The sequence below is a fragment of the Lontra canadensis genome, unplaced genomic scaffold, assembly GCF_010015895.1.
Source record: "Lontra canadensis isolate GAN:19392208 unplaced genomic scaffold, GSC_riverotter_1.0 scaffold32, whole genome shotgun sequence".
NCBI classification, from domain to species: Eukaryota; Metazoa; Chordata; class Mammalia; order Carnivora; family Mustelidae; genus Lontra; species Lontra canadensis.
The window spans coordinates 12,603,067-12,630,968 of record NW_022631026.1 but is presented as its reverse complement, the minus strand read 5'-3'; the positions used below and the strand labels follow the sequence as shown (position 1 = coordinate 12,630,968).

The window sequence follows — 27,902 nt, the reverse complement described above, 5'->3', positions numbered from 1 at the left end:
TTTGACAGTAGTATCTGACCATGACACTCTTTGGAAAATGTATACTTTACTAAAGAAAAATATTGAGAAGAGAAACGAAGTTATCAGGAAATCATTTTGCTTTTCTGTCTCAACTGTTTATTGATATATGACTCAAGTGAAATCACAATGTGGCGAAGACTGTAGTAAATAACTTCTTGAATGCATTTCCAATAAAGATTTAAAAACTTCTTTTGATCTCATACTGAACATTCTTGTTTGCTGCTTTCAGTGACACAAGAATACGGAAGTATTTAAGATAGCTATATTTATCTTTTTTCTTCTTCAAAACCAATTATGATTTACTTTGTATTCTTCCAAGGGTTGGGGGGAAAGAGTGGGAACCTAAAGTGTGACTACAAAGAGCCTTGAGTGAAATTTTTGCGCTCAGCACAATGGGTTGTCTATACATACTGGTGCTAGCAATCCTCCCAGCTTATGTTAGCAGTGCACTTTAGATTTTAATTCCCCTGGGCAGGGTATATAGCCTGCAAGGCACCCAGAGTTTTGCTGATATTAAATAAGCATTAGCTCTTGATTTTGTAGTGCATTACCATAAATAATAATGAAATTTTGTGGTTATTATGTACTCACTTAGGTGAACATTTAGACCTTTATGCAGTGTGAAGTCCTACTTAGTAATTCACCATAACCTAGAATTTTAGAACTTACTTAAGAGTTAATTCTCTTGCATTCACTTAAAATATTTTGTATTAGTTTGCCTCAGGTAAGTCTAGTGTCATAAAGAAACAAGTAACAAACTGGAATCTAAGAGAAACTAGCTCACCTAACAAAAAACAGTGGCTTATTAAAGCATACCTGAGGAAAGTCCGATTTTTACTTGATAGAACATACACAAGAAAGCCTTGATGATAACAACAGAGATTTATTTAGTGTATATTGTATGCCAGCACATTAATTTTCTCAATGTTTCAAGTGAGGAAGCTGAGGCAGAGATGTAAAAGAACCCCAAAACCAAAAAAACACACTTGCCCAAAGGGCAATAAAGGGGCAAATCTGAATTTTGAACTTAGGCAGTCTGGCTCTACTCCATGTGTTTGACCAAAAAGTAGTAACACTCTATTGCCTTGCTGAGTAGATGATATTCTGCACCTGGTACATTTTAGGTGTTCAGTAGATACTTAAAGAATGAAAAAATACCATACCAAATAATTAAGACCAGAGCTATTGGAAGTATACTATTACAAACTGGGAAAGGAAAGATAGGGAACAATGATTTCAAGAATCTGATAGAAAATAATTTATTACTTAAAATCCTCTAATAAGACAATTTTTAATCAAGTGTGAGTATATAATAAAGACAATTTTTGTTTCAAATATTCAAAATTTACCTTCGATTCATTCTTATTAGAAAACTATTAGAGGCTGGATACTAAATTTTAAAAAGGTGTCATGAGATAGGGAAAATAGTGGATTTATAATGGGATTTTCAAGAAGACAGCAGGATGAAGAGAAAAGGGAGAACCAAGAGGATAACTCTGTTGTAGGTCCAGAGAGTAAGCAGTCTGGAGTGGAGTAGGCAACTGGGGGTCTCTGGAGATAGATTATCAGGGAAAAAAGGAATTGATAGGTTTTTGAAATCCTTGAACATTTGAAAATAAAACAATAAATATATGACATTTCTATCTGGACATTTGGATATAATTAAGAAAAACAATCAGAAAATGAATTAAAAAATTGCTAGTTATTAAATTCAAGTAGAGAGGGAATTGTATACAAAGGAGTGAATAAAATCTTAATACACAATTTAGCTTGATAATGAATAAGTACAGAATAACAGTAATTTAAAGACTGGTTAAGTTGGACAAAAATAAGATAAAACTGCACTATAAGGATAGAGGGGAGGGAAGCAGATTTAGGGGCAGTTTTGAGTAGGTTAAATATTGATCTACTATAATTGAAAGTAAATAGATAATTTCTACAAGTGATAAAGAAATAGCAATATAAGCATCTTATTGAAAAATATGGATGAAAATATCAGAAGAAGCAAATGAAATAATTAGAAGTGTTTGATATTGAAACTAGGGAGTGCTGAGTATGAAGGAAAGGAGCTTGTCTTAGTTGGTTTGGGCTATTATACAGAATAGCATAGACTAAGTAGATTATACACAAATGGCATTTATTTCTCACAGTTCTGGAGGCTAGGAAGTCCAAGATCAAGGCATTGGCAGATTTGGTGTTTGTTAAAGGCCTGCTTTCTAGCAGATCGATGAAGCTCTCTTATGGTGTTTTCAGTAGGAGGTAGGAAGGAGGGAGTTCTTCAAAGTGTCTTTTAAAAAGGCTCCACCCTCAGGACCCAATGACCTTTCAAAAGACCCCACCTCCTAATTTCATCACAGTGGGAGTTGGGATTTAACATGTAATTGAGAGGGAGGGCACGAAATTGTCTGTGATGAAAAGGCTTTTTTGTTGCCAGCCTATTATAAATATTTTTGCTTGAAAATTATAAATATCCATTACTTTAAAAACTAATAAAAATACAATAAATATAGATCTGTTGAGAATCAGTACTGGGCTGAAGAAGCTGATAATAAAGATTATGAAATATTGGGAACCTTTTAAAAAGGTCTAGAATTATATTCTTTGGTACTATTTAAATTAGAGCAAAATCTCAATATGCTTTGAGGAAAGCTCTATATCGCTATGGAAGCCGACTTTATTAAGGGTTCTGTGATCCTTGCCTCAGCTGTCTATGCTGGGTCAGTGTTCCTGCCTTCCACTCATTCAGTCTGGGACTTTGGACAAGTGATCCAAACTATCTTTGAGCAGTCAACCTAGACTTTACCGCTGTGAAGCTTCCCTTGCCTCTTTTGGGTGTTCTTAATTTGGGGGCCTGCCTTACCATACTCTTACCAAGTCATCTGATCCATGTGATTTTATCCCAGCCAGGAGAAGGGAAGGTAGAGCAGCCAAACCTACATGTAATAACTTGCCAGTACCCTGACAACTGATGGGAGTGCTTGTGGCCGATTTTATAAAATAAATATTAATTTCTACCCCCAATGATTAGAATAATTAATTACAGCTATCCTCCACCCCATGCCATGCATCTCTTACCTTATGCAACAGAGGCAGAAATGAGAAAGTACATAGGCTTTGGAATCTGCTTAAGTTCAAACACTTATTAGCTGTATGACTTTTCTAGACAGAGCTAAAAATCTTCAAGGCCACATAACTGATGAAATTAAATGAGGAAGTTTTGTAAAATACCAGGCACAAAATTATAACAATTATCACTATTATTAATATCATTATTGTTAGTAGTAGCAGTAGATAATCAGTAGTATTTTCATGTCAGGGCTTAAGGGGCAACTTGGCCTTTAGATATATTATTTTCATCTCAAGTGACAAAGTTAGAGCATCTTTTTTCTATTTGTCAGTTTATCATCATAGCACTCATCTTTCAATTTGTGATAATAAACAATAACCAATTTATTTATTTGTTTTTAAAGATTTATTTAATTAAATAAGTAATTTAGAGAGAGTGAGCAAAGGGGGAAGCAGAGGGAGTGGGAGAGAGACAATTCCAAGCAGACTCTGTGCTGAGTGTGGAGCCCCACGAGGAGCATGATGCCACAACTCTGAGATCATGACCAGAGCCAAAATCAAGAGCCACCCAGGAGCCCCAGCAATAACCAATTTATTAATCACCTCAAAGATGTTAAACGATTCTCCAAAATGTCTTCAAAATGTCTCTATTTTATGTTTGTCATGAAAACCTCCAGACAACTCTTTCTCCTACATTTCTATCAGTTTAGGATGAGAGGACAAAGGAGCCACTTTAATGTGGAATCAAATTCATCAAACTCTTGGGGTACTTGGGCGGCTCAGTTAAGCATCTACCTTTGCTCAGGTCATGATCCCAGGGTCCTGGGATCCATCCCCATGCCGGTCTCCCTCTCAGCAGGGAGCTGCTTCTCCCTTTCCCCACTGCTCATACTATCTCTCTCTCTCCCTCTCAAATAAATAAATAAAATCTTTAAAAAAAAAATCAACAGATTCTTTCTGTGCACCTAATATAAAGTCCTATCATATCCCATCCCTAAATGTTTCCTCTGCTTCCTGGTGTTGCCTTGGAGAAGATGTTATTGAAAGAAGTTATTACCTGTGCATTTCAAGGTTTTTTGGTTTTTTGTAGTCCTGATTTGCCTAGTTATCCCCTTCTTTCCATGAGAAGTCAACATTTTCATATGGAAATACACATGTAATCGCTTGCTTTGGCATGGGTATAATATTGAGTTAGAGCCTTCCAATTCATCATGTGATAAATAACCATAGTCATCTGTGAGATTTTGATATTCTTTATTATTCCATAAAGATTTTAGTTTCAAGATGAAAATATTTCACACTTGAGAACTTAGGCTTTTTCTTTCTTCTGAACTTTTTCTTTCTCTTAACTGTGTGTATAATCTCTTAAACCTCTATGTGTTAAAGCAAGTTCAATGGGAGTAGACACAATTATTTAAAATTTTACTTATGAAAAACCAGACTAGTGTCTAATCTTTTAAGATCTACAAATAGAAAAACTTGCATGAACAAATCCAAGGGAGATTATTTAGATGGTATATCTGATAGTTACTGTAAACACATACTCATTTATTTCCCAAATATTTAGAGCCTCTGATCATCTTTGAAACACTTCTAATTCCAGTTAAAAAGGCATTTTAATACTACTTCCTAACATCTACTTCTTTCTGACTATGCATGAAAAACGTCTTTTGAGAAAAATGACTTTTGTTGAACTTTGCAGGAAAGTCAGTTTTATAGAGATGATGGTCACAGGTTAGATAATTCAGTTATTTTGATTTGTGAATTTGGATTGTCAGTAGGTCAGGAGTAAGTATTAATTAGGAGATAAGATTGTTTAGATAGGCTGAGATCATTAGGTTTGATGTTGAATGCAGGTTCCATATAGCTTTGATGACAGGGCAAAAGGGATAAAATACATCATTCAGCACATTGAAGTTGGCTTTTTTAATATTCAAAATTGAAAATTTAGAAAGTATTATTCCAAATGTGCTAAACTGAGCATTTGTCTGAGTTGAGGAATGAGTGCAGGATTCCTACACTCATTTTATTTTCTCAAAGAATTGGTTTTGTAAGAAATCAGTGACACTTGTTTCTTATTTCTATTTCCAATAAATGGTCAAGAGGGCAAATCAACAGGTAATGAGTAACTCTATGTATTTAGTGCTCTGCTATGCTCAACAGCATATGTCCAAGGGTTCCTCTCTTTTCTTCATTTGGAAAGATAAAACATATAAATATGGAAATAAAGTAATAATAAAAGATAAGTGCTAATTGACTGATAGAGATAAAAAGTACTTTCAGGAGAGAGGTCAGAGGAAGGAGAACTAATCTAAGTCTGGGGTGGTCAGTTATACCTTCACAGGATTGGCATCTGACTTGGACTTTGGCTTAGAATTTTGATGAGTAGAAAAATATTTTTGGTGAAGGAAAAATATAAGTAGAACAAATTGGCTGGAGGGTGCAGATTTATTTAAAGGAGTAGTAGAAGATAAGGTTTATGGCTAGGATGGGTTTTCAGTGCTACATTGAAGAGTTGAACATTTTGGGGGTATGCAAGTTGTTATACGGAGGATGATGTCATGTAACCATAGTGAGAAGTCTAAGAGGGGCTGGGGAATCTCAAAGAAAGAGAGATGTATTAGGGTGCTCTTTTTGGTAGTTTAGGATGGAGTTTTATGTGAGGTTCTGATCTTGGATAGTAGCAGTGGGAAGGAATAAGAAGTTTCTAAGTAAGAGCCCTGCCCAGGCTTTTGGGGTAGGGGTGGAGGTATGGGAGGAGGTGAAAAAGGATTTATTGGAATATTGAAGTTGAGTAACCAGGGAAATGATGGAAGTGTGGAAGCTGAGTGAATTACTAAGGAGAAGAAAAGTTTGTTCTTAGCTTTATGAATCTATGGTGAAGGTGAGTCTTTCATGAAGAAAGATCTGATTGGCAATGAAGACATGACATTAGAGCTTGGAAGAGACTACACTAATATTTTCAGGACTTGGATGAATAATATTTTAAATAATTTGATTCATATCATGTTTAAATGCCTGAATGGCTTCCTATTACACTTGTAATAAATTTCAAGCCGTATAATGACACTCTCTATTATCTGCCCCTGCCTCCTTTCTTACCATTCCAGCTTTTGCTCTCTGCATTCCAGTAACACTGACCTCCCTTTTCTTTCTTGAACATGCCAACTCTTTCTTATCTCTGAAACTTTTCATACTACTTGTCCCATTTTTCCTCTAGCCCTTCTCATGGCTCTCTTTCTCTTCTTTCAGGATTCAGTTGAAAGACCACCTCTTTAGAAATATCTTCTTTAGACCCCTTCCTAAGGTAACCAATTCCTTCTCCATCTAACCCCCTTCCTGCCATCACAGTTAGTCTTTGTCATATCACCATGTTTATTTTTTATAGTACTTAACAGAGTCTGAAACTATCATAGAGCTGCAGAGTTGTAAAGATTATTAAATAAGAAGACTGAAAATTTTTGTGCTTGAATTGAGAGACACATGTATACTCAAATCAGTAATCTGAGGTAGACTATGAGAAGTGACTCAGTAGGAAGAATGTTAATCTGTGGCAGGAGGGATGTAGCTGGGATTTAGATGGCGTACATGGAAGGAATTTCGATTTCTTGTCCTGGGTGATATTAACTTTAAAATAATTCATTTAGCCAAACATCTGGCTTATATGATTTTCTGTATCTTTGTATAATTACACAATAAAAATTATTACAAGTGATTGGGTAAACAAATACAATGCTATAGCAATTGGAAGGAAGGAGACTACTTCCAGCTGTGGTGGTTGGAAAGATGTCCTGGAGAGAGTGACGTTTGGGCTGCAATGAACTTTGTGGAATGAATGGAATTCCTTTAAGATGAGATGTGAGAGAGCCTTCTTGGCAGAGAGGAAGGAATAAATAAACTCTCAGAAATGGGAAAACTTGAAGTGTGTTTAGAGAATGGCAGTAGCTTAAATACGGTTCCTTGCAATTGTCTTTGATGGAGGGGTGGGAAGCAGGAGTTGGAAAGATAGAGTGGAAGAATGGGGAATATAAGGGACAATTTCTGGTAATTATTGAATATTCCTAACTCGCAGTAGTCATCTTATAAGTATTTTTTGAATAAATAAATTCTCTGTTAAATAGTACACAATCAACTTAGTACCTAGGCTGATCTGAATTTCCCTCTTGTGCAGAGAGGGTTGTCATATATTTCAGCCCACCACAGATGCATAGCAAGCACCTGCAGAAAAGAGAATGGAACAAATTTAAAATCAATGAGCAGCTCTTTATGCAAAGAATGGTAAAAATTGGGAGCTGTCAAAGATAGGATAAGTGTTATACATTAATTTCATTGGTAACATTTTTCTTAAATTTTAAAATGTTTATATGTTTCATTATAAATCAGGAAGTGAGATAACTTGGAAATAAAGAAGTGAATCAGTGAATATTGAAATCAGAGACATCTGGGTGAATGGAAGAAGAAAAGTTTTGGTTAAAAATTGGATGGAATAAATTTGAAGTGAAGTGAACAATTGAGTGAAATGGGAATTAGTGAGTGATTGACTGGTTGAGTAAGAAGAGTGCACAACTCCAGTATGGAAAAATAAAATACATTTGAATTAAACAGACTGAATTTTGAATCTTCTTCATCCAGTGATTTGGGTAAGACACTTAACATTATTGAACCTCAGATTATACTCAGGTCATAAGGTTGTTAAGCTTAATGAAACATGGGATATAAAATATCTGGCACAATACCTGGTATCTTGTGGTTCTCACTAAGTAGTGGTAACCTTCCACCATTTCTTCTACTTTCCCTTCTTCCCTCCCCTTAGTATCATAACTGCTGAGCTTCCACACTAAAGTTCCATTAGTAAAATGCAGAACATTTTGATTCACAAAGTCAGATAGAATTTACTTCCTGGATATCCACCCTGGTGCCTGGATGTCTTTTCGTATTTGATCTGAGTAAAGACCAAATTCCATCTGGAGTTTATAAAACATCTTTCACTTGTCATTTTCAAACAGATTTTCTTCATGTGTCTACTACATGGTTTGAAAGCTGTAAGGAGGAATAAAATGGTGTGAATGGATTCCGAGGTGGTATGTAGAGTTCCCCATTGCAATGAACAGGTTTTTGTTATTAAAATCACCAAAACTTATAATGAAAATTACCAAATGGACTTTCCATAAAGAAGGAATAGTATGATTTTTATTAACATACTCAATTTCTTCACTTTTACTAACAGAATGAACTCAACATTCTTAGTATGAAAATTATGTTTCTTCCTTTCTGATTAAGGCTTTTGTTTCACCCTTATACATTTTTTCAACTTTATTATATGCAAGCTGTGTTTCATATTCTGTTCTAAATTTCACAGCTTCCATTAACCATGTATTGAGTAGTGAAGGTACTAATTCAAACTTGTCTCTGTGATTCAACATTCCTGTTTTCTTTCCACAACAGGATGCTTTTTTTCTTTTGTGTTCTCTACTAGATGCCTTTTTCTAATATACTCTCTGTACCTTCCCATATCTGTGCTTTTGTTCACAATATTCCCCCTGCCTAGAGCAGTTTTTTTCTTGCCTATTGTTCTATTTCTTTCGTAGCTCAAATGATATCTTTTCAGTGAAGCCTTTTATGATGCTTCCAGTTGGAATTTCAGTTCCTTTCTCTGTACTCCTGAAGTTCTATGGACTTTTATTATAGCACAGTATCCAACTTTGTTCTATTAGAGTTAATGACAGAGGTAGTAATTCATTCTTCTAAATATAAATTTTCCTCTTTTTAAAAGGTTTTATTTATTTATTTATTTGACAGAGAGAGAGAGACAACGAGAGAGACAACAAGAAAGGAAATACAAGGAGGAGGAGTGGGAGAAGGAGAAGCAGGCTTCCCGCTGAGCAGAGAGCCCAATGAGGGGCTCCATCCCAGGACTCTGGGATTATGACCTGAGCCAAAGGTAGAGGCTTAATGACTGAACCATCCAGGCACCCTCCATTTTTTTTAACAATATGTAGAACTAATTTTTACCTGGGCTCATGACAGCCTGAAATCAAGCAATATTCTCAGCCAATATTCTCAAATAGAAATGGCCATATGAGTAAACTGTGGTTATTGGGATGCAAGTGGGAGTGTGATGTCATGTGCATTAAAGGAATCCTTAATGCGGGGGTGCTTGTCCCTCACCCCCTCCAGCTGACTGCAGTGTATCTCTCATCTCTGGAAATCAGACAGCTATATTGGTCCATCAGTTAAGATATGCTGAGAAAAAAGGAGGAACAGGGGAACAGCTTAGGTCCTTGATAATCATAAAACTATCTTACTAGTTGTGGCCTATAGCTAGATTTCTTTTATGTATGAGAGAAGCTTCTATTTGTTTAGTTCATTTTAGCTTAGGGTTTCTGTTATTTGAAACTGAGTATGATTTTAGTTGGTATAATTTTTATTATTCCTAGTCAGCCTCTCTTCTCTACCCCAATCTACCTTCCTCTCCCTGTTATGTTCAAGAACTGAGGTTAGGAGCCATGTTTCATTCATTTCTCTAATTTGAATGAAACTATGTTAGAGGGTTAGACATTCATTCATTTATTCAATATATTACTATATGTCAGGGACTGTGCTAAGCAAGAACAATTCAACCATACTCCCTATCCTAACAGAGCTTAAAATCTAATTGGGAAGACAGACTCTGAACAAGCAGTTAATAGTGAATCTCAACATTTTTTAAATTAAAAAAAATTTTTGTTTAAGATTTTATTTATTTATTTGACAGACAGAAATCACAAGTAGGCAGAGAGGCAGGCACAGAGAGAGGGGGAGGCAGGCTCCCTGCTGAGCAGAGAGCCCGATTCGGGGCTGGATCCCAGGACTCTGGGATCATGACCTGAGCTGAAGGCAGAGGCTTTAACCCACTGAGCCACCTAGGTGCCCCATGAATCTTAACATTTGCTCCACATTATTTTTACCTAGGATATTTAAAAGCTCCTGACAACCATGTCACTCCTCTACCTCCTATCTATTAAACCAGAATCTCAGGTGATGGGGTCTGGACATCCATGTTTTAGGAGTTTACCAGGTGATTTTAATGTACATTGAAGGTAAGAGCCATTGAGTTAAACCAACAGGAAAGCACAGCAATGACTTTGACCTAATTATTGTAACTACTATGTAAGAACTGTATCAATTTTCTGTCATTGCCATAACAAATTACCAAGAGACTTAGTAATTTCAATGACTTAAAATAACAGAAAAATTTTCCCTTATAGTTCTGGTGACCAGGCTTCTGAAATGTAAGCAGGGCCATACTACAATCCTTCTGGAGACTCTAAGGAGGAATTGTCCCTTGCTTCTAGCTTGTGGGGGTTGAGGAGTTCCTGGGTATCTGGCTTGTGGCCACATCACCCTATCATCATGCCTCTATCTTCATATCTATCATGTCCTCTTTCTCTTAATAGGACACATGTCATTGGCATTAGGGACCACCCAGATAATCCAGGATGATTTCCTCATTTCAAGATCCTTAACATAAATCTTCAAAACCATTTTTTAAATGAAGTAATACTCAATGATTTTAGGAATTAGGGCAAGGTCATATACTTTTTTTTTTTTTGAGGGACGACCATTCAACCCACTGTAAGGATTTGCTGTGTACCAGGCACCAAAATAGCTTTCATGTGTTTATTCATGTTTAATCCCAATACCAGTTCCATGAGGTAACATTATCTAAATTTTACAGATGTCAAAATTCAGACTACTTAATTTTGTCCTTTTGATACTCTTTTTGGGTCCAATTTTTGGTTTTAAAAAGGAAATTTACTATTAAAAAAGTCAATGTTATTCATGGAAATGTTATGTAGTATGCTGGGTAAAAGATCAGCCTTAAAACAGTGTTTGTGTTTCTAGAATAATGTTGGTACTATTACACAAAGTGGGAAGTCTTGATGCATTTATTTTTGGGGGTGGAGGGGTAGTGGTTAATGACAATGCTGGAGATGTTTATACAATTAATTTTTCTTTAGTTATTGACATATTCTAGGTATTCCTCTTTTGAGTAAACATACGGAAATGTTTCTTATCACCTTGTGATTGTTTTCATTTTTGAAAAAGCAAATAAAAAGATCACTGCTAAATGTTTCTCTTATAGCTTGAGAAAATGGAAGAACCTTCTCATTGTTCCACAGTGTCTAGTCTCTTTGATATTTAAAGCAGGCCTAAAAATATCTGTTTTGATGCTTTAATTTCTTTCATTGTGATTCTTGCCAACAATAAAAACTGTTTACTTTGCACTGTATGCAGCCAAATATGTAGATACTTGTAGATGTAATGTTGTCATTTTACTTTCTAAATTTTAATATCTAATGATGATAGTTGATATTTCAGAAAGAACATGAGTTTTAGAATGAGATAGGTCTTATGTATATTTTAATCCTACTCCAAGCACTTTCTAAAGAGGGGAAATAATACCTTCCTTGTAGGGCTGTGTAGTGAGATTATGTACATAAAAATACCTTGCCCAGTTGATACTTAGAAAATGTTAGTTACTTTCCCTCTGTATTTCTTTCTTTAAAGGGTTGATAATATTGGCTAATTTTAAATTGCCAGTAGAGACCATTTTTTTGCTCCATTCATAAGGAGACCTTGATTATTTGCATTAAAATCTATGATTCAATTTAGAAAGTATGTTGATAGAAAAGGTAAAAAATGATTATTATTAAATATAAAGATGACTATAAAATTATTTTTATAATATGATCTCAAGGAACTCCATTGATTATTATGTAAGTAATTCTTAATGCATTTGTAATAATGGTGACCTATGAATCTTTAACCCAAGCATCTATCTACAGGTAAAAAACCTAGAAAAATTGTTATTTTATTAAGTTCACAAATTCAACACTTCAGAAAACCTTTGTCTCTTAGAAAATTTTACATATTTTAGATGTACACAATAGATGATCTGGCTTATTATTTCAGAGTAAGATCAGAAAGGTAGAAACTAATTAAGAAGGAGTCATTAAAATAAAAAACACCGTTACATACCCAACAGCGTATGAAAGAATGAAAATAAAAGCTTGGTACCTAATTAAAACTCATACACTCTAATTATGTTTTAAACAGTACATAATTAAAATACGCTTACATTTAGTGTTCTGTTTTCTCAAAGTAAAATATATTTTGAATAGGAAATAAATAAAAATTTTGTTGGGCTGTTTTACTAAAGTGACTGCTCCAAGTCTAAAATTTTTTAGTGGGATGCCTGGGTGGCTCAGCTGGTTAAGCAGTTGCTTTTGGCTCAAGTCATGATCATAAGGTCCTGGGATCAAGTTCAACATCGGGCTCCTTGTTCATCATGGAGCTTGCTTTTCTCTCTGCCGGCCACTCTCCCTGCTTGTGTGCATGAGCTCTCTCTGATTTAATTTTTTTTTTTTTTAATTTTTTGGTAACTAAAGTACAATTGGATTGGATTTTAAAAGTACACAGCTCTCATTTAAAACAACCATGTAAATCTAATACCTCCATCTGGGTCTGTTTATGAGATGTTTTGGATAGATGGACACTTTGGTTCTATGCTTTACAGTGAATCCACCATGGATTTGATGGCAATGGCACCTAGTGACTGGAGGCCTCTATCTCTCTAAAGTTTGAGTTTCTGATTGTATATGCCATCTATGAAAATTTACCTGAGTGCCTCAAAATGCCCTAGGAGAGGATTGGCCTTCATAAGAATGTAAAATATATATTAACTTCTTGTTTTGCCACTTTCCCTATTTATGCCATTTCTTTGAGCACACTCCTTTTTTTTTTTTTTACTTATTTTATTTAAATTCAATTAGTTACCATATAGTGTATCATTAGTGTCAGATGTAGAGCTAAATAATTCATCAATTGCATATAATACTCAGTGCTCATGGTGTCATGTGCCCTCTTTAATGCCCATCACCCAGTTAGTTACCCCATATCCTCCAGTAACCCTTAGTTTGTTTCTAATAGTTAAGAGTCTCTTATGGTTTGTCTCCCTCTCTGATTTTGTCTTATTTTATTTATTTATTTAATTTACTTTTCCCTCTCTTCCCCTATGATCCTCTGTTTTCTTTCTTAAATTTCACATATGAGTGAAACCGTATGATAATTGTCTTCCTCTGATTGACTTGGACATAATACACTCCAGTTCCATCCACACTTATGTAAATGGTAAGATCTCACCCTTTTTGATGCCTGAGCATCATCCAGCATATATAATATGATTGTTATATATGTAAATGTATATATACATATATATGTATTTTTACACACACACATATATACTTATACACACACCATATCTTTTTTTCATATCTGTTGATGGACATCTGGGCTCTCTCCATAGTTTGGCTATTGTGGACATTGCTGCTGTAAACATTGGAGTGCAGGGGTCCCTTTGGATCACTATATTTGTATCTTTGGGGTAAATACCTAGTAGTGCAATTGCTGGGTCATAAGGTAGCCCTACTTTTAGCTTCTTGAGGAACCTCTATACTGCTTTCTAGAGTAGCTATACCAGCTTGTATTCCTACCAAGTGTAAGAGTGTTCCTCTTTTTCTGCATCCTTGCCAGCATTTGTTGTTTCCTGACTTGTTAATTTTAGCCATTCTGACTGCTGAGCACACTTTTTTTCTTTTCCTCAGGCTACCAGTGTTCTGTGGCCACCCCATCTTTTCTTGTCCCTATGAGAAATGATTTACTAAGCCAGAGAGCTTTTCTTTTTTCTTTTTATGCTTAAGACTATGTATTTGAGAGAGAGAGAGAAAAAAAAAGAGTATAAACTGGGGAAGGGGCAGAGGGACAAGCAGATTCCTTGGTGAGTGAGGAACACACTGCTCAATGGCAGGACTCTGAGATCAAGACCTGAGTTGAAGCCAGACACTTAATTGACTAAGTCACACCCAAGCATCCCTAAGCCAGAGAGATTTAGCTAAATACTTCAGGGGTCTCTTTGAAGGGCAAAGGGGGTTGCTGACAGAGATGGATTTCTGGTTTATCAACCTGCTCCAATCAAAATAGCTTAGCTGCTGTCTGCTTTACTTCTTTTGGCTCCATGTAAGATTTTGTTTAAAGAAAGATTTTAGCTGTTAAAGAGAAAGTTTTAAGCTATATTAATAAGACTCTGACTTCCATTGTGAAAAAATTTTGATAGAAAAATTTAGAAAATAATACAGTGAACATCCATATGTCCTCCTTCAAGATTCAACAACAAACATTTTAGTCTCTTTGTAGAAACGTTTCAGAGAAAATTGTACATCTAAACAGTTCATCATGTTTTCTCACTTAGTCAAAATACTATTATTGCACCTAGAAAATTCTTAATTCTCCTATCTTATCTAATGCTTAGTACATATTTAAAATTTTCCCAGCTATTCCCAAATGGCTATTATAACTAGGTTTTTGTTGTTGTTGTTGTTTAAGATTTTATCCATTTATTGAGGATAGAGAGTGAGCACAAGTATGGCAGGGTCGGGGTTCGGGGAGGACAAAGGGAGAGGGAGAAGCAGATTCCCTGCTGAGCAGGGAGACCAACGTGGGGCTCAATCCTAAGACCCCAGGATCATGACTTAAGCTAAAGGCAGATGCTTAACCACCTAAGTCACTCAGGTGCCCTTATAGCTGACTTTTTTGAATGCGAAATCTACCAAATTTCACGTCAAATTTTGGGTTATGTCCCTTTAGTGTGGAATACCATATCTCTCCCACACAAAATTTTATTTTTCATGACACTGAATTATTAAAGAGACTAGATCAGTTGCCTGGAAAGTAGAATGTATGCATTTAGGCTTGTCTGTTTATTTCCTATGGTGTCCTTTAACTTGTTTCTTTATTCCCTGTATTTTCTGTAACTGTAGATTAGGTCTAAAGTCTCAGTTAAATTCAATTAATCATTTTTGGCAGAGTTCTTCCCAAATATACTGATCATATCAGGAGATATAAAATGTCACTATTAATGACTTAGATTTGATTATTTGGTTAAGGTGATAATCACAAGATCTTTCTATTGTAAAAGTAAGTTTTGCCTTTTGCAATTATTGGCTAATCTGAAGTGAGAAACTTCATTATAGTGTGGATATTCTGCTCCCCATAAACTTTCCATGTAATGGTTTTAGCTTCCATTGATGATCCTTCACTGAATAATTTCTTCTAGTTACATTTTAAAACTATCATTCATCTGTATTTATTACACATTGTTTTTCTGTTAAAAAAAGTGTTTTCATTCATCAATGACAATGGAATATTGTTCATCTTTAAAAAGTAATGTGAATGCTTAATTCTTTCCCTCCAGGCACCAATTTTCAGAGTAAAGAGAATAAAAGTTACTTCTGATGGAAGCAAGGGATTTCTTTTTTCCCTTCCTTTGTCCCTTCTTTTCTCTTCTCACTTTTTCATTTTTAAAATGTGTATCATATTGTTCTCATGGATTTTTATTTATTTGATATATTACAATTAACTACAGTTATTGATTTTGATACACAAGTTATCCTCTAATCTGCTTATCCGTAAAGAAAAACAAAGCTGGAGGCATCATAATTCCACCTTCAAGTTATGTTACAAAGCTGTAGTCACCAAGACACTATGGTACTGGCACAAAAGCAGACAAATAGATCAGTGGAACAGACAGAAAACCCAGAAATGGACCCACAACTCTATGGTCAACTAATCTTTGAAAAGCAGGAAGGACTCTCCAGTGGGAAAAAAAAAGGCAGTCTCTTCAACAAGTAGTGTTAGGCAAACTGGACAGCAACACACAGAAGAATGAAACTGGACCACTTTCTTACACCATACCTGAAAATAAACTCAAGATGGATGAAAGAGTTATATGCAAGGCAGGAAACCATCAAAATCCTAGAGAACACAGGCAGCTCTTTGACCTTGGCTATAGCAAATTTTTACTAAACAGGTCTCCAGAGGCAAGGGAAACAAAAGCAAAAATGAACTACTGGGGTTTTATTAAGATAAAAAGCTTCTTCACAGGGTGCCTGGGTGGCTCAAAAGGTGGTTCACCTGAGCTGCCTTCAGCTCAGTTCATGATCCCAGGATCCTGGGATCAAGCCCCGATTGGGCTCTCCGCTCAGCACTGAGCCTACTTCTCCTTCTCCCTGTGCCTGCCTCTCTGCCAACTTGTGCCTTCTCTATCTCTCTGTCAAATAAATAAATAAGTAAAATCTTAAGGAAAAAAAAAAAAAACTTCATAGCAAAGGAAACAATCAACAAAACTAAAAGGCAGCCTATGGGATGGGAGAAGATATTTGCAAATGACATATCTGATAAAGGGTTTGTATCAAAAATCTATAAAGAACTTATTAAACTCAACACTCCCAAACCACAAAATCTAGTTAAAACATGTGCAGAAAACATGAACAGACATTTCTCCAAAGAAAACATCCAGATGGCCAACAGACACATGAAAAAATGCTCAACATTACTCATCATCAAGGAAATACAAATTAAAACCATGATGAAATGACACCTCATACCTGTCAGAATGGCTAAAATTAACAACACAAGAAACAACAGATGTTGGTGAGGATGTGGAGAATGGGAACCCTCTTACACTGTTGGTGGGAATGCAAGCTGGTGCAGCCACTCTGGAGAACAATGTGGAGATTTCTCAAAAAGTTAAAAACAGAACCCCCGTTAATCCAGCAGTTGCACCACTAGATATTTACCCAAAAGATACAAAAGTACTGATTCAATGAAGCACGTACACCCTGATGTTTATAGCAGCATTTAAAAAAATGGTATAATGGAGCTTATAATTTAGTGTTAGTGTTTTATACAGAATCATTTTTTCCCAGGGGAGAGGTACAAATCAGTTTTTTAAACTTTGGAACATAAAGAAGAGGAGGTTGGCTGCCTGTGGGAGCTACTGTTTGGAATGCCAGCCAGCTGAAGTCAAGCCCCCTGGAGAGAATGTTGTTCAAAGCACTTGAATATTGCTTATCAAGATGAAAGATCAATCCTTAGACTTAAACTGAGGGTTGCAATGAGGCATGGGTATAGCAACATTATCGATGGTAGCTTAAGTATGGAAAGAGCCCAAATGTCCATTGACTGAAGAATGGATAAAGAAGATGTGAGTGAATGGAATATTACTAATCCATCAAAAAGAATGAAATCTTTCCATTTGCAATGGTGTAAATGGAGCTAGAGTGTGTTATGCTAACTGAAATAAGTCAGAGAAAGTGAAAAGCCATATGATTTCACTCATATGTGGAATTTAAGAAACAAAACTGATAGACATAAGGGAAGGGGAGAAAAAGAGAGGGAAGCAAACCATAAGAGACTCTTAACTATGGAGAACAAATTGAGGGTTGATGGAGGGAGGTAAGTGGGGGATAAGCTAGATGAGTGATAGTATTAAGGACGGCACTTGCAATGAGCACTGGGTATTGTATGTTACGTGATGAATCACTAAATTCTACTCCTGAAACCAATATTACACTATACGTTAAATAACTAGAATTTAAATAAAAATTAAAAAAAAAAAAGGAGATCGCTATGATGGGCTATCATGCTATATTTGAACATGATTTTGCAAATAAGTGTTGGGAATTCAAGTTAAAACTGAGAAAGTAGTTCAAGATATATTGTTTTGCAGTCAACCTCTAGGCTTCAAGAAAAATGGTAAGTATGTCTTCCTTAAATGTATTAATAGCTAAAAATGATTATCTTCCCTCTGCATTTAAAGGTATATAGTCTCAAGGTTTTTGTCTTTGTTACTATAATTCAGAATGCCTAAGGTTATAACAGATTTAATTAAAATGAAACAAAGTCTTGAACTCTTTGTTTGAATAAAAATTCTGTATTTATGGTATTTTTGTGACATGTATATATAAAAGAGAGGAAAGGGAATTCCAAAAGTGCTCTTCCAGCTAAAAAAAGAAACCTTACAACTATTTATACTTTCAGAAAACAAGAATGCTAATTTGGGTATTATTATAAGGGCAAATAATCATTGAAATGTTGAAAAATGATCAGAATTGGAAGTCTGGAGCATTAATAGGTTACGTTTCTCAGGGCAGAAAAATAATCTCTAAAGTCTAGGTGTTCTAAAGACCACTTTGTATAAATAACACTTTGAAGGACAGTTTCAATAACCTAATGCAGAACAGATTACACTTTTTAACATGAATTTCGTAGGAATATAAGATCAACACTTCTGTAGATGTTTTCTATTCACCATTTTATCAGAACTATCTGTATGAGGTAGAATTATACATAATATATATGTGTATATATATATATATATATATATATATGTATTTTTTTTCCCTACAACTGTAGAGAGAGACATTTTATCGTTTCCATATTTCTGAAATTTCTTACCAGCATTTTGGAGTACATGCAATTTCAAATCTTAGCACTGTGATATCATCACATAGCACCAAGAGGGCAGAGAAAAATTGACCTAAGAATATTATAATTTAAAATGTCAAAAGGAGAGGCGCCTGGGTGGCTCAGTGGGTTAAGCCTCTGCCTTTGGCTCAGGTCATGATCTCAGGGTCCTGGGATCAAGCCCCACATTGGGCTCTCTGCTCAGCAGGGAGCCTGCTTCCCCCTCTCTCTCTGCCTGCCTCTCTGCCTACTTGTGATCTCTCTCTCTGTCAAATAAATAAATTAAAAACCTTTTAAAAAATTAAATAAAATGTCAAAAGGAAAAGGCAAAGAGAATTTTTACAAAGGGAACAATGAGATGTCTAATGTTTTATATGCACAGTTCTTTTCTTTGTTGATTGTAATCAACATTCCATCTTAAATTTGGATCTGTGTAATCTCTCCTAAATACCTTATTGCAGCACAATGCTCAGTATCCCAGTAAGTATGTTTGTTATGCATCCTTTTAAGGCTGTGTTGCTTGTAGCATTTCATAAGCAGTACTTCTACATGTAAATGAACACTACCCTGTTTATTTTATTTTGTATTTCTTATTTCCCTACAAGGCCACCAGCTGATATAAGTAAGTTCTGATCCTCCAAGCAGTGTGACTTGCCAACTTTCTTTTGTATGGGACTTGATAAATCATGGATCACTTTAAATGGACAGGAATACAGTTGGAGGGCTCCTTAGGAGGACTGAATATATCTATCCTTTGATGGCTGATGTGAAATTCCAAGTCATTCTCTCAGGGGTGACCAGGTTAGAGAAGCAGTCCTGGTATTTCTCTGTTGTTTTAAAAGGTTGGTTGGGTTCTTGAGCTCTCCAATAGAGTAGGAAACTCTGTAGAATGTGTTGTTCTCTGAGATCATTTTGCCTCAGCTCTTTCGCAAGGAGGATGAAACTCCCTTGTGGATCCTTGGAGGCTAAAGAATTGCGAAGTTTTGAAAACTTCGAGTTTTATAGAGAAACAAAGTTGAGATAAACATTACATTTTAGTGCAACATTGGATATAGTTACTAATGCTGGTTTTCAAAAACAATTTCTTCATTTTTATTACAAAAAAAATTCAGAGACAACAGTCACTAAGCATAAGTCAGTCACTCCCCCTTTGTTTGGAGCTAAGTGGGAAACTACTAATTCTGCAAATATTAATTCATTCCTCTATTGTGGACAGACAGTTTAGGAAAGGAAATATTCCCCTACAGAAGGAAGACTGTCACCTTAGTTGAAAGACACTGTCATCACAGAGATTTCTTTTTCAGTGCTACATGCCACGGAGAGCAGACCCAGCATCTAGGAACATTTAAGGAATGTGTTGTTGCTGTATCTTTGCCATAGAAATGGAAAGAGTAGCAGTACAGTTACAGTACAGGTACAGGTACAGTAACTGTGATACAGTTCCACATTGTGTGATACGGTTCTGGAAAATAAGTTCTTTTGTTCTTACACTTGATGCTCAGTGATCAAATTAATACGGTAGGATGGGAGGGTATAGTAGCTAGAAGTTATTAGAGTGCTCACTGAAACACCCTGTTACTTTCAGTTTTAGAAGCATTTGTAAATTGAGGCTTTTACACTGATAGGAGAGAGGGGTTAACAATCCTGCTCAGTCCCTTTATTGTGGGACAGCTCCCAGGTAAGGATGTCTTTTTTAATGAGTAGTCAATTCAGTTCTTGGAAGAAACAGGTAAGAACAATAGTTGGGATTTAAATCTCTTTTCTCTTTCTTTCTTTCTTTCCTTCTTCCCCCCTTCCTTCCTTCTTTCCTTCCTCTCTCTCTCTTCTTTCTTTCTTCTTTCTTTCTTTCTTTATTTCTTTATTTCTTTCTTTTTTTCTTCTTTTCTAAACAACAGAATGCTGAGGTGATGTGATATATGAAAACAAAAGTAGGACTTGTTAGGGAAAAATAGAGTTACCAGCATGGCATTCCTTTTAATGAATATGTAGGTTGAATGCTCCTTCCTTGGATAGTGATGGTCTTATATAGACTAATTTTGGAAGTTTGGAACAACTTTGATGCAAGTGTTGAATTTCTATTTAGGATTAATTTTGGATTGCCAGATTTCTAAAGGGTCTCACACCTCTATAAGTTGTTTTATATTGTTTGTTATCTTGGGTCTGAACTCAACTGAATAAAATGGAGTTGGTTCCTGTGTCTAGAGAGAAAAAAACTAATTAGTAGCAAGAAACCTATTACTGTAGGAGGCTTGAATCTAAGACAGGTCTTGATGCTTGACTAGATACTAAAAGTCAGCAGGATGTGATGAAAACCTTTCAGTGACGTTCTAGTGAAATAATTTCCTAAAACCTTGAGTGAACTCAGTTATGTCTTGATGTGATAACATTGTTTGTACAGGGCTACTGGTAGAGATTCTTGTATTGTGAATGGAATATGTTCATATGACTTATTAGTGTTGTGCAATAATAAAGCACAATTTTATGAAGTACTTAAATGTTTTTCCCATGAGTGGTCTCTAGGAAAGTCATCAGAAGTACCATAGAGGATTCATTAATAATTTATGTGGGAAGTTCCTTGTCTTCTGTTTACTGTAGAGCTCATGTTCTTAAGAACTTTGAGCAGTGCATCTGATCACTTCAGTTCTGTGTATGCACAAACTTTAGTCAGTTTATGTTTTCAAGATTCACTTTAATATTCTGCTACCCATGGTTGTGGAGAATGAAGTCATGGATGAATCTAGGACTTCACACACTTCCTTTACAATCTATCTTTAAGCTGCATCCCCTGACAACTTTTTCAAATTTTTTAAAAAAGATTTTATTTATTTATTTGACAGACAGAGAGAGATCACAAGTAGGCAGAGAGGCAGGCAGAGAGAGAGGGGGAAGCAGGCTCCCTGCTGAGCAGAGAGCCCAATGTGGGGCTTGATCCCAGGACCCTGAGATCATGACCTGAGCTGAAGGCAGAGGTTTAATCCACTGAGCCACTCAGGCAACCCCCCCACCCCTGACAACTTTTAATAGCAAGTAATCCAACCATGGGACAAGGTCATTTAGAAATGTCTTGCTGATAGTCTTTATGTCAGCTCTTTCACACTGTAAAAATACACATATAATAACAAAATTGGTTGCACAGGAACATTAAAAAATGTGAACAAAATCAATTACTTTCAAAGGAAAGGTAAGCCTGCCTCTTTGTTTTTAGAACTTTCTTACAATGAAAACCTGAAAAATAGGGCAGATTTCATAATACATTCGAGCAATGCTGGAAAAATTTGGACCATGCTAACTATGCTAAATATTCTTAACATTCATTTTTGTATTTGTATCCATACACATGAATTACAGAGCAAGAGGAGGGAGTCTTTGTCTTACTAAATGGCTGCGAAATGCCAAAAATAATCTATACCTAAAAGACCTTGAGTGCATTAGCTTTAAAAATCAATGCTGTAAGTGTCCAAAATCTATAAAGAACTTAGCAAACTCAACACCCAAAGAACAAATAGTCCAATCAAGAAATGGGCAGAGGACATGAACAGACATTTCTGCAAAGAAGACATCCAGATGGCCAACAGACACATGAAAAAGTGCTCCGTATCACTCGGCATCAGGGAAATACAAATCAAAACCACAATGAGATATCACCTCACACCAGTCAGAATGGCTAAAATAAACAAGTCAGGAAATGACAGATGCTGGCGAGGATGCGGAGAAAGGGGAACCCTCCTACACTGTTGATGAGAATGCAAGCTGGTGCAACCACTCTGGAAAACAGCATGGAGGTTCCTCAAAATGTTGAAAATAGAACTACCCTATGACCCAGCAATTGCATTACTGGGTATTTATCCTAAAGATACAAACATAGTGATCCAAAGGGGCATGTGCACCTAAATGTTTATAGCAGCAATGTCTACAATAGCCAAACTATGGAAAGAACCTAGATGTCCATCAACAGACGAATGGATAAAGAAGATGTGGTATATATACACAATGGAATACTATGCGGCCATCAAAAGAAATGAAATCTTGCCATTTGCGACGACATGGATGGAACTAGAGGGTATCATGCTTAGCGAAATAAGTCAATTGGAGAAAGACAACTATCATATGATCTCCCTGATATGAGGGAGAGGAGATGCAACATGGGGGGTTAAGGAGGTAGGAGAAGAGTAAATGAAACAAGATGGGATTGGGAGGGAGACAAACCATAAGTGACTCTTAATCTCACAAAACAAACTGAGGGTTGATGTGGGGAGAGGGGTTTGGAGAGGAGGGTGGTGTTATGGACATTGGGGAGGGTATGTGCTATGGTGAGTGCTGTGAAATGTGTAAACCTGGCGATTCACAGACCTTACCCCTGGGGATAAAAATATATTATATGTTTAAAAAAAATAAAATTAATAAAAAAAATCAATGCTGTAAAGATCATACACACACATACACACACACACTTAAAGATTATATTATATATTATAATCTTATTTATTATATATAAATATATAATTATATAATATAAAGTTTAATTTTCTCTCTTATTTATGTATATAATATACATATTCAATATTCTGACCTGATTTTGAATGACAATATCCAGATGAGTTGACAAAGTGGAACTGTTAGTTGTCAAAGATAAAATTTTCTGAGAATAGAGAATAGCCACTGCTCTAGTTGCATAATTAGTTAGAAAAGACACATTTTCTAACAACCAAGCAGAAGCAAAGATTCCTCTGTGAAACTAATGAAAACTTAAGCCTTGAGATCTCTCAGCCCTGTGTGGAATGTAAAAACCTTAAAATATTTCAGCTCCTTTAGAACTGAGCAGTCATTATTTTTACAATTGTTCATACAGTCTTGAGCTACCACCAATGCACAATAATGGGCCAGAGTGAATGTGAGTGAACCTTTGAGAGGTAAGAGAAACACTCTGGGGAACGTAAAGTGTTCTCCTGGTTAGACAACCTGCTCAGAGGGCAAAGAGGAAATTTTGCTAATTCATTTGCAATCATTTATTAACTCCTAGCCAGAGACTGATTTTATTTTCTCAGAGCTGCAGGTTTTTTTTTTCTTATTACACAAACAATTTAAAATTAATTTTAATATAAATTAAATTGAATTATACACATGTATACAATACAGTCATATTAAATACTATATTTAAATGATATGGTTTGAGCTTCAACACAATTATTTTATCAAGCACTTTTTAAAGAAAACATTTATAATGCTTTGATTTTGCCATCTTGGCTTCAGTGTTACAAAGAATGAACATGTTCCTACATTGCAAAGGTTACACATAGGGATTGCATGGTAACTCTTCATACTCCTCCTTTTTCTCCTATTTACTTTTTAGTTCCTTTGTCCTTATATCTTTTTCATTTATTTCCATTTTTTTTGTTTTCTTTATGACACTGATCCGCTTTAAATTCCTCACACAGATACAGAAATTACAAGCACTAATTGCAAAATTATTAAAATTAATTAAATAAAAGAGCATGTTTTGTGTTGGAAATCTGAATTGTTTTACATTATCTTATAACCAATTCTATAACATTAAAAAAAATCTATGTGTTGACAATGTAGCTGTTTTTCTGTCATAATAAATTTCAGGATTAAGTCCTATTTTTTTAAATTATTTAATATCTGTGAACATTGATTTTAAATACTAGATATTAGAGTCCTTATAAAAGAAAAATATATATGATTATTAAAAAATGGATGTCTTGTGCTTGCTTCGGCAGCACATATACTAAAATGGGAATGATATAGAGATTAGTATGGCCGTTATGCAAAGATGACGTTCAAATTTGTGAAGCATTCCGTATTTTAAGAAAAATGTATGCCCTGATTTATTAATCTTAAAGTGAAATTAAATTCTCCACATGGCTTATGATAAATCATTAAGATAATGAAGGGGAACAATCTTAGGAAATGTATTATTGAAAATATATTCCCCAAAACACAATATACCATGTATGTTTGTCTTATTAATTTAAATATTATGACACACATTTCATTTTCCAGCTCTTAGTTTTATTGATACAGGATATGGTTGAGTGTTCATTTTTTACAATTAAGTTTTTGGTTTATTAGATGACTAGTAGATGAATTCTTATATCTAAAAGATATCTCAAATATTATCTAGGGTTTAATCTTCTAATTTTTGGATAAAGAGATTTAGGTTCAAGTCAATTTATTTAAAGTCATCATAGAACAAATTAATAACAGAGTCAAGATTGGAAAGTGAGCTTCTCAGGGTATTTGTTCAATGTCATGCTGGGGGGTAGAAACCAAAAAGCCCTCCAAATGGGAGAAGTGGGACCTAGCCCACATAGATGCAGATCAAGGCTCAGAACTTTGGGTTGGCCCACTCGCTGGTCCCAGACACTGGAGAGGGATTTAAAGAATTTCCAAGCAGGTACTCTAAGGAGAAGGGTCCCAGAGATGTGTGGGGCCAAGGCAGGGGTTCTGCTTGCATGGATTTAAAGACAATATTGCGAGTGAAATAAGTCAAGCAGAGAGTCAATTATCACATGGTTTCACTTATTTGTGGAGCATAACAAATAACATGGAGGACATGGGGAGATGGAGAGGAGAAGGGAGTGGAGGGAAATTGGAAGGGGAGGTGAGCCATGAGAGACTATGGACTCTGAAAAACAACCTGAGGGTTTTGAAGGGGCGGGGGATGGGAGGTTGGGGGAACCAGGTGGTGGGTATTAGGGAGGGCATGTATTGCATGGAGCACTGGGTGTGGTGCAAAAACAATGAATACTGTTATGCTGAAAAGAAATTAAAAAAAATAAATAAAATAAAGACAGTATTGCTCCCATGGCACTTGGAGAACCATACTTAAGCAAACTGACACAGTTAATAAAGGCTTACACAAAGTGCAGTGGAAACTCAAAGAAAGAAACAGCTTATTTTGTCTGATAAAAGAGTAGGAAGGCTTCTTGAATGGTGTATGATTTGAGGAGGGTCTTCAAAGATGAGTAGGACTTTTAGGCTTTCCAATTAGAAAGATCACATGTGTGAAATTCTAGTTATGTTAATAGACTTTGTCTTAATAATTTGGACCACTACAACAAATTACCATAGACTGAGTGGCTTAAAAAAAAATGAGAAATGTATTTCTCATAGTTCTAGAAGCTAGGGAGTCCAACATCAAGCTATCAGTAGATTTGGTATCTGGTGAGGTGACCCCTGTTCTTAGTTCATAGATAGCGGTCTTCTTACTATGTCCTCACATGACAGAAAGAAAAGGGAGCCCTCTGAGGTCTCCTTTATAAGGGAACTAATCCCATTCATGAAGGCTTTGCCCTCAGGACCTAATGACTTTCTCAAATCCCCGTCACCAAATACCATTCCATGGGGGATTATGGTTTAACATATATATATTTTGGAGAGACACAAACATTCAGTCCATAACTGAATGTTTGTTAGATTTGAGCAACAATGAAAATCAAATGTGGCAAGAATGTGCTTTGAGTCAGAGATTAGTAAATGAAGACAGAAGGGTGAAAGATAAAGAATTCAATATTGGGAATGAACATGCCTAGAGACAGGGGAGTCCATAATGGAAGCCCTAAACTTGAATAAAGGTTGCATGAAAGCATATGGTATAGGTGAAGTTGTAGCAGTGAGAGGGTCCAGAACAAGAAGGATCTTGTTACTTATACAAAAGCAATTATTATCAAATGAAATGTATTTAAACGTCATCTCAAATGGAGGAGAAAAAATGAACAAAGTTTGCATTTTGGTTGAAATAGAAATAACCAGAGTCAACTTTATTTGACTCTCAGTCCATTGAATAATGTTTTGTTTTGTTTTGTTTTTTCTCTCCAGGAAAGGGAAGAAGAAAAATAGATAATTGACAGAGTAAATAATGGTACATCTCAAAAACAGTGCTTTCTACAATAAATATGCCTTATGAGTCATGCAATTCTCTAAACATATTTACAAATTTTTGATAATAGCAGAAGACTTGGGGTTAAAGGGTTACATACCAGATGGATAAATACAGGGTTTGTATAAACATAATTTGATAACAAGGGAATCATTTTTTATTTTTACTATCAGTAAAACACATCAGAAAATATCTATAATCTATGATAAATATGCTTGAATTTAATCTCACTTCAAACATTTGCCTCAACTAAAGTTGGTTTTTGTTTGGATCCTGGGTCTTAAATATTCTGTATCAGACAGTTTTCTCAATATAAAGTAAAGCAAATCTCAGCACAGTACCTGAATTAACAAAGTACTATTAGTTCTAAGGGATGATTTCCTCTCTGGGCAAACTCGTGGTCTATTATTTGTGTTTAATGAAGACTGAGTAAGGAGAGATAAAATTCAATTAGTCTGAGATTTGTTTTAACATAATCTAAGACATGGCTGTGGAAAAGAAAGAAGAGATGATTATAAATGAAAAAGGTTGACAAAGTGGTGGTAATTATAGAAAATGGGTGCTGGTAAATGGGCATAAATGTGTTTTTAAGATAAATGTTTCTCTGAGTTCTAGGAGCCATTTTAGCAGATTAATCCAACCCAAGGATAAGGTTGTGGGAACCTCCAATCTGCAACCAACTGGTCAGAAACACAGGTAAAAACCTGGGTTTTCAGTTGGCATCTGAAGTGGGGGAGGGCAGTCTTGTAGAATTGAGCCTGTGGAATCTGATGCTATCCCCAGGTAGATAGTATTAGGAGTGAGTTAAATTGTAGGAAACCCAGCTGGTATCCAGAGAATTGTTTGTTGTTGGTGTGGGAGAACTATTCATTACTTCCACCAAACCCTCCCCACTGGAATTGGTACTAGAACCTAAAAGACCTCCCAATTTGTGAAGGAGAGCATCACCAATAAAATTCTAGGCTAATTGTATATTTAAATCCAATCATATCACCTGCTCCTTAACTGAATAGTTACTACCCTAATTTTTGATCATTCTCATGTTTATTAAAAATATTGCATTATGTAACTATCTTTAAGTAATTGTTTAATTTTAATTTAATAAATTCTGATTAAATACTTTATTTAATAATTGTAATTTAATTAATTATTAATTAATAATTTAATTAATTAATGATTAATAATTTAAATTTAATTTTAATGCCACTTCTTTTTATTCTGTATGTTGATGCATAAAGCCACAGTTTATTCATTCCATTGCTGTAAAATATTTCATGGTATGAATATTGATATTTATACAGTCTTTGGATAGTGAAGCTATTCTATATGATAAAGCTATGAAAATTCTGCTATGTCTCCTAGAGCACATGTAGAGAATTATGTCTAGGATATTCCTAGTTGAATCATAGGTATGTATATTTTCAGTCTATCATGTAATGCTAAATTATTTCCCAAAGTATTATAAGCAACCAGTTTATATTCTCTACTGCAGTGTATGAGTGTTCCTATTGCTCTACAAACTTGCCAACAAATAATACTTTTTACTAATTGGTAGGTAGGTGTGCAATAT

At 35.3% G+C, this 27,902-nt stretch overlaps 1 non-coding gene across 1 annotated transcript; it reads left to right on the top strand.

The window, feature by feature from the left end:
• Positions 1 to 24,154: 24,154 nt before the first annotated feature.
• Positions 24,155 to 24,258, top strand: LOC116873302. The gene has a single exon (XR_004383777.1). It is a non-coding gene; the product is annotated as a U6 spliceosomal RNA (small nuclear RNA).
• The last annotated feature ends 3,644 nt before the right edge of the window (positions 24,259 to 27,902 follow it).